General features: G+C 32.6%; 1 pseudogene; it reads left to right on the top strand.

Annotated features, from left to right (window-relative positions):
* Positions 1-946: 946 nt before the first annotated feature.
* LOC111731130 lies at positions 947-1,065 on the top strand (annotated as a pseudogene).
* The last annotated feature ends 11,416 nt before the right edge of the window (positions 1,066-12,481 follow it).

Genomic DNA, 12,481 nt, shown 5'->3' with positions numbered 1-12,481 from the left:
GGATGAATAATGAAAATACACACATAACCGAGGTAGACAGCAGAGGAGTGCCAATTTGTTAATGAAAAATAAGAAATTTTTGTTCCAGTGACCAGACTAACCAGCACATTCACGGCCTATAAGACATTCTTAGATGACAAGTCACATTATCATCAAAGTCATTTTCTATATTTCCCATGAGACATCCCTATCCTTTATCATTTTGTTTTAGGTAAGCTTACCCCTGTAGTGCAGGCTTCATAGTGGAGAATTCCCACGATTTTTGTATGTCTGGAAAAGTCTTGATTTCTCCTTCATTTATAAAGGAGAGCTTAACTGGATACATTATCCTTGGCTGGTAGTCCTTTTCATTTAATAGTTTGATTATTTCATTCCCCTCCTTTCTGGCTTGTAAGGTTTGTGCTGAGAAGTCTGATGATAATCTAATGGGTTTTCCTTTATAAGTTACCATCTTCTTTTCCCTGGCTGCCCTGAGAATTCTATCTTTCTCATTGATTTTTGATAACTTTAATACAATGTGTTTTGGAGAAAGCCTTTTTGGGTTGAGATAATTGGGTGTTCTGCTGACTTCTTGAATTCCAAGCTCCAGCTCATTCCTTAGATTAGGGAAATTCTCATCAATTATTTGTCTGAAAATGCTTTCTAATCCCTGCTCCTTTTCCTCCCCTTTGAGAATGCCCATTATTCTCATGTTTCCTCTCCTGATGGTATCAGCTAGTTCTTATATTTCTCTTTCATTATTTTTCATTCTTCGGTTTCTCTTCTTCCTTCTGTGTTATTTCCAGATTTCTGTCCTCACTATCACTGATCCTTTCCTCCATTTGGTCGACTCTATTTCCCAAGCTTGCTATTTCATTTTTCAACTCTTACAATGTGTTCTTTAACTTCAGAAGGCCTATTTGGTTCTTTTCAGGGTTTCAATCTCCTTGCTAAAGAACTCATTCTGGTCTATGGCCATGCTACCCTGAATAAGCCTGATCCTGTATGATCTCGGAAGCTAAGCAGGGTCAGGCCTGGTTAGTACTTGGATGGGAGATCACCTAGGAAGACCAGATGCTGTAGGCATAAAAAGCCTTTTTAAAAAGGGATTATAAGATGACAAGGTCCTTGCAATCTTTGAGGTAACCAAGGGTTGCCTTGCAAAAAAAAATACTCATCATTCTGCTCATCTAGTTGTTTTTTCAATTGTTGAAATTGAAAAATTGTTGATATGATTCGTTTCTGATCTCTTTGAGTGTTTTCAGAAGTACCATCCTGAATTCTCTGTCATTTAAATTGCATATTTCTACGTCTGTAAGCTTCTTTTCTGGAGATTTTTCTCTCTTTCTGAGATGCCTTGTCACCTTGGTTGTTCATGGTGTTTAATGGACTATTTTTACTCCTGGGTGTTAATGGAAGTGTATTCTGCTTTTTTTTTTTTCCAGAAACAAGATTTATTATATAATGGTCCCTAGACTGTTGCAAAGAATATGTTTTTCTTTGGGTTTCCAGAAGGTGAGATCTAAGCCTCTTGGGTCTCTGCTTTACATAAAGTCTTAATAATGTCTTTTTTCCTTATAGATGTTTAATCGCACTCGCTGCCCTCAGTCTCAGTTCCTCAGTCAGTGTTAGCGACAGTTTCAGTAGCATTTGCTCAGAATCCCCTGGGGCTCCGTGGTATTCCTTCTCGAAAGGTATGAGGTGAGGGGCTTTCTGTGTATTGGGGAATGGAGGCTGTGTCTCAGCCTTGGTTTTGCAACAGTGACTGGTAAAAATCAACTATTGTTTCTCTGTCATCCCTGCTTTTATGCTATCCCCACTTCTCTGCTTTCTGCCCTGATGACGGGGTACTGTCGCCAGCCGTAGTACCCACAGCTCTCAATGCACCTTTTCCCCTGCCCCTCCTCCTACAGAGAGCTCCACCTGGGAGAGGCAGCTTCTTTATTTCTCTCAGTCCACTGCCCCACACCCAGGGTTCTGACCTATAGTAGCTCTCATGCACAGATCCCAAGCTCAGACATGCTGGTGTAGTTTGGGTGTTTTTATTGAGTTTTAGACGTTTACCTTATTTTTGTTTTAAGGGGAAAGAACTGGGGATGTCTCTCACTCTGCCATGACATCACTCCAGTAATAAATTTTTTAATATTATTTTTTATAACTCTTTAAGTTGGTGGTTGTTGTTTTGATGATGATGATATGTGATTCTTGTCTTACATCCTGGAGAAATTCCATGCTTCATACAAGAAGAATATAGGTATATTCCTATCAGGTTTTATAATACACAAAGACTTTTGTTTTCTTTTGGTCTCTAAAAATTGATGTGGTATGAATTTATCAACGAGATAGACTTTCAATTCTAGTTTAAGCTTTGATAATTAACATTATATTAACCTTATAAGTTAAAATGTCAATTTTTTTGCAAGGAATATCAGTTTTAATAATGTATTGATGAATAATGGATCTGTTAAAAATGATAAAAACAAGCATTGAAAAATACAACATTATGTTTCTTGGTTCAAAATGCAACTGACTAATGATCTCAATGATGAGAAGTAGACATTTAGTTTCTTGCCAGATACTCCATATTTTCTAATTTTTGACACGTATTTGAACTGATACTTGAAAAAGATCAGTGATATAAATGTCCATTAAAAGATGACTGGATAAAGAAGACAAGGTGGAATATTACTCAGCCATAAAAAATGAAATCTTTTACCATTTGTGACAACATGGATGGAGCTAGAGGGTATTACGCTAAGTGAAATAAGACAGACTGAGAAAGACAAATGCCACATGATTTCACTTATGTGTGGAATCTAAAGAAAGAAACAAAACAGGAAGCAACTTATACATACAGAGGACAAATTTGTGGATACCAAGTGGGGAGCAGGGTTGGGGTACAGTAGAAAAAGTTGAAGAGATTAAGAAAACAAGTGAGTAGTTACAAAATAGTCACAGGATTGTAAAGTACAGCATAGAGTCTATAGTCAATAATATTACAGTAACTATGTGTAGTTCTGGGTACTAGACTTATTGGGTGATCACTTCATAAGTTATGTATAGTCTAAGTACTATACTGTATACCTGCAATGAATATAATATTGAATGTCAGCTGTAACTGAAAAGAAAGTAAATTAAAATAAAAGAGATTTTTAAAATATTTTAAAGATTAAAGAATGTATATGTGTTTCTGTGCATATATTATGTAATATAGCTATAAAGTTAGTGTGTACACTTAGTCAGGTCAGGCTGCCAATAAAGAATATCAGACTGGGTGTCTTATGCAGCAGACATTTATTTTCTCACAGTTCTGGAGACTGGAAGTCTGAAATCAGGCCACTTGCATGGTTAGGTTCTAGTGAGGACTCTCTTCTGGCTTTACAGAACGCTGCCTTCTCATTTGTCCTTACTTACAGGAAAGTGTGAGAAAGAAAGCAAGCTCTGTGATGTCTCTTCTTGTAAGGGCAGTCATCCCAAGATAAGAGTCCCACTCCCATGGCCCATCTAAACTTAATTCCTTGCTAAAGGCCCATCTCCAAATATTGTTCCATTGAGGGTTAGTGCTTCAATGTATGAATATTAGGGGAATACAATTCAGTCCATGGTGTGTGTGTGTGTGTGTGTGTGTGTGTGTGTGTCTTTAGGAACTGAAGAATCTCTTGAAAAAATAATGAAATTAAAATTACTGTATTTTAGGATTGCTTCATAGATATAAGCGATAGAGAGATTTAGAATACTCTCTTGAAAACAGTAGAATTTTCTTTCATGATTGTGTTATTTTTGTCTCTAAATTAAAACATTAGTATACTTTTATTGATATGTTAAGTCTCACAGGAGATAATTTTCTCACAATGATTTATTGTTCTGGATATATCATTAAAAGGCAGCCAGTCATTATATTCCAGAGGTTTTCAGTGGAAATGAAGAACTATATGAAAAATAAAATACACTGTGAAGCACAGTAATAGAAGCTCATAGTACTGAGGAAGCCTGTTGGAGAAACATTTAACTGTGTCAGAACATGATCAGCATAGCTTTGAACTGTATTTCGAAGGAAAGTAGAGTTTAGCCACTCCGCGAAAGTGTGGAAGGATCCTCCATGCTAAAGACTCAGCATATCCAAAAGTATAAATAAGAAATATGGGAGAATGTATTGATTTCAGAAAATTTTAGTAATTTAATCTATCTAGAGCTAAACTGCAAGTTACACAATGATACTAATTGAGTCTCAAGAGAAATGAAGATTTCATATAGTAGACCACTTTATCATATTTTTTAATTTAGATTTCAATCCTCTGATAATTTCTAAAAACTACCTAAGAATTTTAAGTTAGAGCAGGGGTTAAGATAGTGTAGGAAGAGGTAGGTGATGCATCTGGAAACATTTACTCACTCAACCAATTAGTTTTCTCTTTTAGTAAAATGTTGTTTTTATAATATCTAAGCACTAAATTAAATTATGTAATCTAAATATAGCAGAAAATCCTACATATCACATATGTAAGACATTGAGATATAAAGTATATTTAAAACAATAAGTATTATTGGTCAAAATCTTTTAAAAGCTATTTTCTTCATTTCGTACATTACCAAATCTCTTCCTTTTTTGTCGATATGGCAACCTGTGGACTCTAATTCTTTGCTATGGAACATACGGTTTTCTACTTTTTGAGAATTTCTTGAATGTCTTCATTTTGGTCTTCTCAATAACCAAGATGGATGAAAACTCATTTATGTTTCTCACCAACTTACCTAGGAGATATTCACAAAAACTGTACTTACTATTTGAAGTGGGTCCAAAACTTCCTTACAGTTTCAGCTCCCCAAAATTCTCATCTTTGTTCTCCAAAACTTCTCACCCCATGTCTAGCCATTCCTTGGAAGCCTCAAATAAAAAGATGGTGCAGAACACTTTCCCTTTAAATAAACTCAACCAATAGTGTGCCTTTTCTCTGGGCATTCATTTGCAGCTCATTTCTTTATTAATAGAAGTATGCCTCCAGTCTTCTCTATCATATTGTTCACTAACAAATTTTGTCAATATTATATTATTATAAAACAACTAATGGCATAATATATTAATCATTTTAGAAACTTTTCTCATTATATTGCAATATTTCCAGTTTATTCATGGTAGAAAACTTCTATGCTTATATATATATATTTTTTTTTATACGTTCAATGACTAGCTTTGGCAAAATTCTTACACACTATTTCAGATTGCTGTGATGGGCAACAGAGTCTTTCTTTAAAAGAAAAAAGAAGAAGATATAAAGTGATTTCTTGCTGTAGACTTCATGTCTCCTTTCCTTTCTTATTTTTTCAAATCCATTTCCTACCTCAGCTAGATGCACATAACTTTCAGAGATGCCAAACTCTGTTTTTAATCCCGATTATCAGGATGATCCCTTGTGTTGAAATTGAAGGATGGCAGAATATGCCACACATATTTATGCTACTTTGGTGTAAGGGTTATTTGAGCTAAAAGCACTTAAAAACAAGTGCATTCTAATCTCCTCTTTTCTTCCTAGAAACAGGGGATCAAAAAGCCCATGTTAAAGATGCCCTTCCTGCACAGGGAGAAAACAAATTCTTTAACAGGGAATTAAAGCCAGGAGAATGCTTTAGAAACAGACCTTTTTAAAATAATTCTTATCTCTCTTTAGCCTCGGGACATAGTTTAGTTATTTTCTACAACTATCTCTCTTTCTTCAACTTCATATGAAAGCATATAGGTTCTGTCATTCCTTTAGGTCTTCATTTTCTTATAAGCCATGTGACTGAATTCTGGCTCCCGTGGCATGTAAAGTTTATATAACTATGTATACTGTCTCCTGTTAATCTATATAATGTCAGTTTAATACTCAAGTCTAGCCAAAACCCCTAAAATGATAGAGGTAAAAGTTTATCTCCTGTACAAAATTGTTTCAGGTGGAAAAACTTTTGCTTCATGTGATCAAATTTTGAGTAACACAAATTTATAATGTAAGATTTCTGTTCTTTGTAGGGTGTGAGAGGAGGATGTTCATGAGTTATACATGGAGGGCGGTCATCCAAGGTAAGTAGTATTGTGAGCTGAGGTTTAGTTTTTACAACTAAGGGAATGTCTTAATTTCAATACCGACTTTTTTGAATTCCTTAGGGAAAACTAGTTTTCAACATATGGCTAACTATTAAAGAGAAGTTCTAAAGTATTCATTTATTTTAGAATTTTGAACTGAATTCTGAACCTAAACTCATCCCTTGACCCAATTATCTTATTTTTGAAGAGGTCAGTCATTAAATCTTTAAATCTCAGAACGAAATGATTAGTTAGGTTAGGTTACTCTGCTACAAAAAGAAACCCTTACATTTCAATGGTTTAAAGAACAAAGAAACAAATATGTTGGGCTTATGTGACAGTCTAAAATGAGTGCTTCAACTTCATGGTGGCTCTTCTGCATGCTGTTCAGGGACTTTGGCCAATTTAGTGCCTTCCATCTTTAGCAATCTGTTTCAAAATAATGTCAATCATTGCCATTTCAGTCCATGGAAAGGGAAAAGGGGCAGAAGTCCACATCCAGATATTTTCTGAATCAAGTGAGGTGAAATTTGCAAATTTTGCATCAGCTCACATTTTATCTTGAAAATCTCAGCAAATGTTCACACTTGACTTTGAAAAGGCAGAGGAATGCCATTCCTTATTAGGCAGCTACGTCTAAGTTCCACCTCTATTACTGAGGAAAAAAGAAAATGGTGTTTGTGGGAACCAGCACATTAAACATGCAACTTTAGACACATTTCATAGATTTTGATTGCTGTAGATATTCTAAAATAAGTTGAGTTCTATTAAAATTACATATTATAAGGTATATGAACTAATGCTGTACTAGTACAGAAAGATTTTTAAATATATGTTAAGAAAATAGAATACATTCTTCTTCAAATAATAAGAGAATTAATACTTTTTTCCTTTGAATTCAAAACAAATATCAGATGAACATTTTTGAATGTTTTAAATCATTTCAAGTTATTTCATCTTATCAAGTAATTATATCACATATTCCAAACTAAAGCTTTCTGGACTTCAAGTTAAAGTTTGGCTATTTCATTACAATTAATTGCTTTCTCCATTTTCCAAGGAAGTATAATTGTCTTTGTCACAAAAGTAAAAGAAAGAAAGTGAAAAATAAAGCATGGCAGAGTTATGAGAGTTATGAGATGTATACAAGCTTTGTGGAAGCTATCAAAAAGACTTGAGAGGTGACATTTACTATTTGGCAAATCATTTTCCAATGTACCTGTAGTACCTAGACAGAGAAACAAAATCCATTGTTCTTTTTCTAAAATTAAAAACATTTAAACATTGAAATACTGACCCCTGCTTATTTGCTGGAATATAGCAATAGACCTGTATTATATCTTCTAAAATCATAATAAACATCAAATAAATACTTCAATATTTACTAAAAGAAAAACCTATCAGATTGCCAGCTAACTTTTTGGTGACAGATAGTAAGTTAGCTTACCAAAGCAAAAGTAGCAATACAACAGAAAACCAAAACTTCATTTTACATACTTAAATATTATATCTCTGTTTTCATACCTAAAAACTTCCTTTCTGCTAATGGTTCTTCGAAAAATAAAGAGATAATGAATTTGGTAAAATAAGTCAAGTATTTTACAAAGACCACCCTAAATATTAAGTGTAATAATTTAGTTTGTCAAAATAAAAAGAGAAATTTCTGTCATTATTTTTCTTGTTTATAATTTATAATATTGGGATATTTTACATGTGTAGAAAAAGATTTGATTTTTATCTTTTCTCAAATCCTGTGAACTAAAGTTGCTTCCTGATGATCTGGCTTCAAGTAATTTTTCAGAGTAGGAGGAATCTCATAATGGGAAAGCAATTTGCCGCATACAGATAAATGTTTACTTTTACAATGGCTAGATTTACAATAATTCTTAAGATAAGTATGCACTTGATTCTCTTTTGTTCCTAAGGCAGTAGTCATAGTTGTCATAGTCAGATTCATTTTGTTAATTTCATGACCTCTTCTAACCAGTCTTTACTTGAGCCATTTAATTAAGTTAAATGGAGGATCGAGACATTATTTGCTTTATCTGTCATTAAATGAACATCTGCATTTTCCAGGACACACTCAGTTCCGCTTAAAACCTTTGAAAGTATATAACTGTTCAGACAGTATAGTATTTATTTATATTATTAATATATTATTTTTAATATCTTATGCAAGTATAAACAACATTCACATTATTTGGAAGCATACACACACTACAAAATTGTAACAAATACTTATTTTAATGCTTCATTCCTGTTTTATTTGGTTCTTTCAGTTTTCTTTTTTGACAAACAAGAAATAAGTAATTTCAGTGCTTTCAAGTTTGCATGCCCAGATAATCATTTATTTATTTTTCCTCTCTTCCCTTTTCTTGAAACAAATTTCTTAAGGAGTTCATGGTTAATGGCATTTTTTTTATCTTTTGTTATAGAATCAACACTTCTTTCTCAAAATCATCTCTAGGTGGCTTCAATTTTTTTTTTAATGAATTGAGTTCAAGAATTAGCCTGTCCCTCACATAAATAAACATTATCTTCAAGTTATTGCCATTCAGGCAATTAAGAAGTTTTCTATATCTATATTCAATCTCATATCTTAATTTAAACCATTTTCCTCAATTTGATTTTCACTGGAAGTAGAGAAAAAGAGGTAATCTTACTCATCAAAATTCCGTTCTTAGAGTCTTATCATGTAATGAATGAAATATACCATAGAGATCATTTAGTCAGCATAATAATTTAATACTTGATTTTTCTAATATTCTTACCTCAGTGTCAACTGGTCACTTTTAAAAAATTTACAGTTGGGAGGAATTCACTCCCTAATGTTTGGATAGCTATGAAAGTTGGAAAGTCATTTTTAATGCTGAGATTATTATGATTATATTTATTCTATTACATTATTTTTTATACATTGTTCTCTGAATCTTCATCAATTTTAGCATTCGCTCCCTCTTTTAAGGAGTATGACTGTGTAGGGGAAGAAAAATCATTGTCCCTGGACCCTTCTGATTTCCTAGCTGAGACTCTGTAACAGAAACAGATTAATAAGAGAAAAACAAACAAAAATTTATTAACATTTATACTTTATTTATACATGAGAAATATCTAGGAAAAAATGAATAACTCAAAGAGGTGGCTTTAGAATTCAAGATTAAATATTATCTTAATAGGGAAAGGGAAGGGGGATGTTTAAGCCTCTTAGGAGAGAAAATAGCTTTTTGGAAAGATAAATGGGTTCTTAGAAGAGTAGATGGGAGATCTGATAGTTTGTGACAAAGTTTGTCTGGGTGTCCAGTGATAAGAGTCAATCTTTGCTAGTTGATGAAGCTCCTAGGGAGAGGGAATTCATAACGATTGAGTTCCTTTTAGAAGATCTGTCTTTAGGTAGACAGGGAGAGTTCAGATAAAACCTCTCCCAAATTTGCTGTTATGTAAGTACCTACAGTTCGAAGTAATCAGTATACCAAAGTGGCATATTTGGGGGTGGTGTGTCCTTAACTTCTACTGCTGTAATTTAGGGTGGCATATTCAGCTACCTTTAAAATGAAATTGAACTAAACTCTTTGGCTAAGACCGATGTGACAAATAATTCTTTCCTATTTATTATTGGAAGGTATCTTGACAAGGATTGGGCTTAGTAGGAAAGAGAACTCTGTATGCCTTGTGGTGTCTGACACTGAAATGGAAGGAAAGAGTGATAGCAACCATGTAGTTGCTGACCTGAGAGAAATATTAATTGGAGTATCTCATACTAGTTTAAAATATCCTAAAATGTATGGCACTCTTCTACATTGTAATCATATTTAAATAATGGTGTACTATAACCCTCAAGGTTTTCTTATTCATTTTTGTCTCTACATAAATGCATATGTATTAAATCTTTTCAATTTATTTATCTTCATTATAATATTATAATATATATTAATACCTACATTAATATATGTTAAAGTTCAATATTAATATCTTTTCAATGTCTTCATCTTTATTTTCCCCAGAACTCTTTTTGTAAATGTTTATGAATACTTTGAATTAAATTTATATATTTCAAAATACTAATACTACTTTTTAACTTTAATCTCTTGATGTCCCGTGTTAGTTAGCTCAGGTCTGTCTTCTAATAATCAGACATCAAAATGAGATTTAATAAGCAAATATTTTGTTACATGATATTCCTGTGTGAAAGAAATGATGAGGAAGCAGGGTAAATCTTCAAACCACATGCATTCTGAACCCAAGTGAAAAAGAGGGAGAGAACAATCCTAGCCTACTGTGTCTTTTAAGTGACTACTCTGTCATTTAAGTGAGCTTCTGCATGATAATCACAGAGTCCTCAATTCATAGTAAGATGGCAGATAAGTCATGTGTCTCCCAGGAAGGGACCTGCCTTAGCATCTCTGCTTTTCTCATTCATTATCTGTAAGTAGCCCTTAGGAAGCATAACCTTTACATAAACACAGCAATAGACTTCAGAGGACAGCAACAGGGACTTCAGTCAATATGTTTCCTGTAGTTGGAGATTTGGGAGGCACAATCTCATTGCTAGCTCACGTCCATATCTGATGAGAGGTTTTCAGTCAATTACTCATTTTAATCTTGGAAAACAGTTGTTTTGTCATAATCAGAAAATACATTTTATGTATCTTTCCTCTAAACAGAAATACCAAAATTCTAATAGTAATATCAAAAATCTAATAGTAATTCAAACACATAATATTGCTTTAGAATAAAGGGACTCTTTGTAGGTCAAGTTAGCAATTGGAAGACTGACATTTGCCCTCCATCTCAGAATGATGGACTAAGACTTACACACACTGGGATTCACTCGTCATCTGTTTTAGAGGTAAATATCATGGAAAGGTCAATACATCTGGAATAGATCATACAGTCTAAATGCAAATATTAATTTTGAATAGGGAATACAGTATCTTACACAATTTACCAAAAATTTTATTAAAGATAGTTGTTTACAACTTTTCCAAATGAATGTGCTAGCATTATAGACATACCTTTACTATTTATTTAAAATGGAAATATATCAACATTGATCATTAAATTATTAAACTTTTCATGGCTTAATGCAACACTTATGCTTTTTTAAAGGATTCATATATTTTAAAATGCATTTTCTATAAAAACAAATTAAAATTTTTTATTTTTATATACCGAAAAGAGGCAAATGTACCTATCATATTTTTATTAACGTCTTGAACAAGTTGATATTTTGATAACTTTTCAATTTCTGAAATTATTCAAATTTAATACATCAAATCCAAAATAAGAATACTATACATGTAAGTATCTTAACATTTTTTAAAAAAATTCAAATCCCCTGAGTGAAAAAAGAAATCTTATCAGTCCCCTATTAAAGTAAAAAATTCACCCTTTGCTCATTAATGTGAATTGGTCTTATGACAAATGACAATGCAAAAATTTTACACAGTTTATATTTAAAAATATGTTTTTTGAATTGCTTACTATTGAAGAATAAAAATAGAGTTGATTTTATATAGAACTATATATTCAAAAACAGAAAAAAGCATAGTTTAAAATCTATTAATTCATGTTTATAGACTATGAAAAATGAAAACAATTTTATAACAAGGGCCATGGGAAAGGTGAATGAGCAGTTCTCGTTATCATCTCATTGTTCAAGAAATTTAAAATTACCCTATACACTGAAGAACATTGCAATCATTCTTATATAAACCACACAAGTTAGGACTTAGAGATTTTTAATCAGTAACTACAATAGTTTAGGAAGAAATATTGGTCTTGATTTTAAAGAATGAAAAAAAAGCTATCTGTAAACTATTGCTATAATATAAAATAAATCAACATGCAGAGAGCATCACTTGTTTGCTGAGATTGTTTTCTATTTTAATTTAGATTTAGTGTCCCATATGAGAGACGACATTACCTGAAGATAACCTTTTCTGTCTTTTTAGGGCACTACTAAAATCTTGCTATGAAGTTACTACATTTTGCCTCTTTAACTATTGAAAGCGTGACATTTTACAAATGATATTCCTAGGTCTGACCTCATGAACCTACTAAATCAGAATCTTTAAGTATGACCAAAAAAAATCTAAAAATTTTAACAAGTTCTTCAGCTAATTCTTATGGTTTTAACGTTTGAGAGCCAATGACTAAGAGAGAGTAGATAAACTCTATTGAGAACAATAAATGAAACAAACACATAGACATCCTTTATGACAGATGTAGCTTTCATATAATTTTCTGAACTTGAGGAATTGTGTATGACTCCAGGGCTTTCATTTTCCTGTCTTCAAGATGAGGAAACTTCATGGATCTGAATAGAAGCAAAACTCTTCACAATAGTAAGCACACTTTGGAAACGATGTAAAAAGCAGTGTCTAAGCATTTAATCCTTTCTTAATTTTCTTATCTACAATCCACCTTTTCTGCTCTATGTCT

This window comes from Pteropus vampyrus, unplaced genomic scaffold, assembly GCF_000151845.1.
Source record: "Pteropus vampyrus isolate Shadow unplaced genomic scaffold, Pvam_2.0 Scaffold349, whole genome shotgun sequence".
Taxonomy (NCBI): Eukaryota; Metazoa; Chordata; class Mammalia; order Chiroptera; family Pteropodidae; genus Pteropus; species Pteropus vampyrus.
This window is presented reverse-complemented; position numbering and strand designations above follow the sequence as displayed.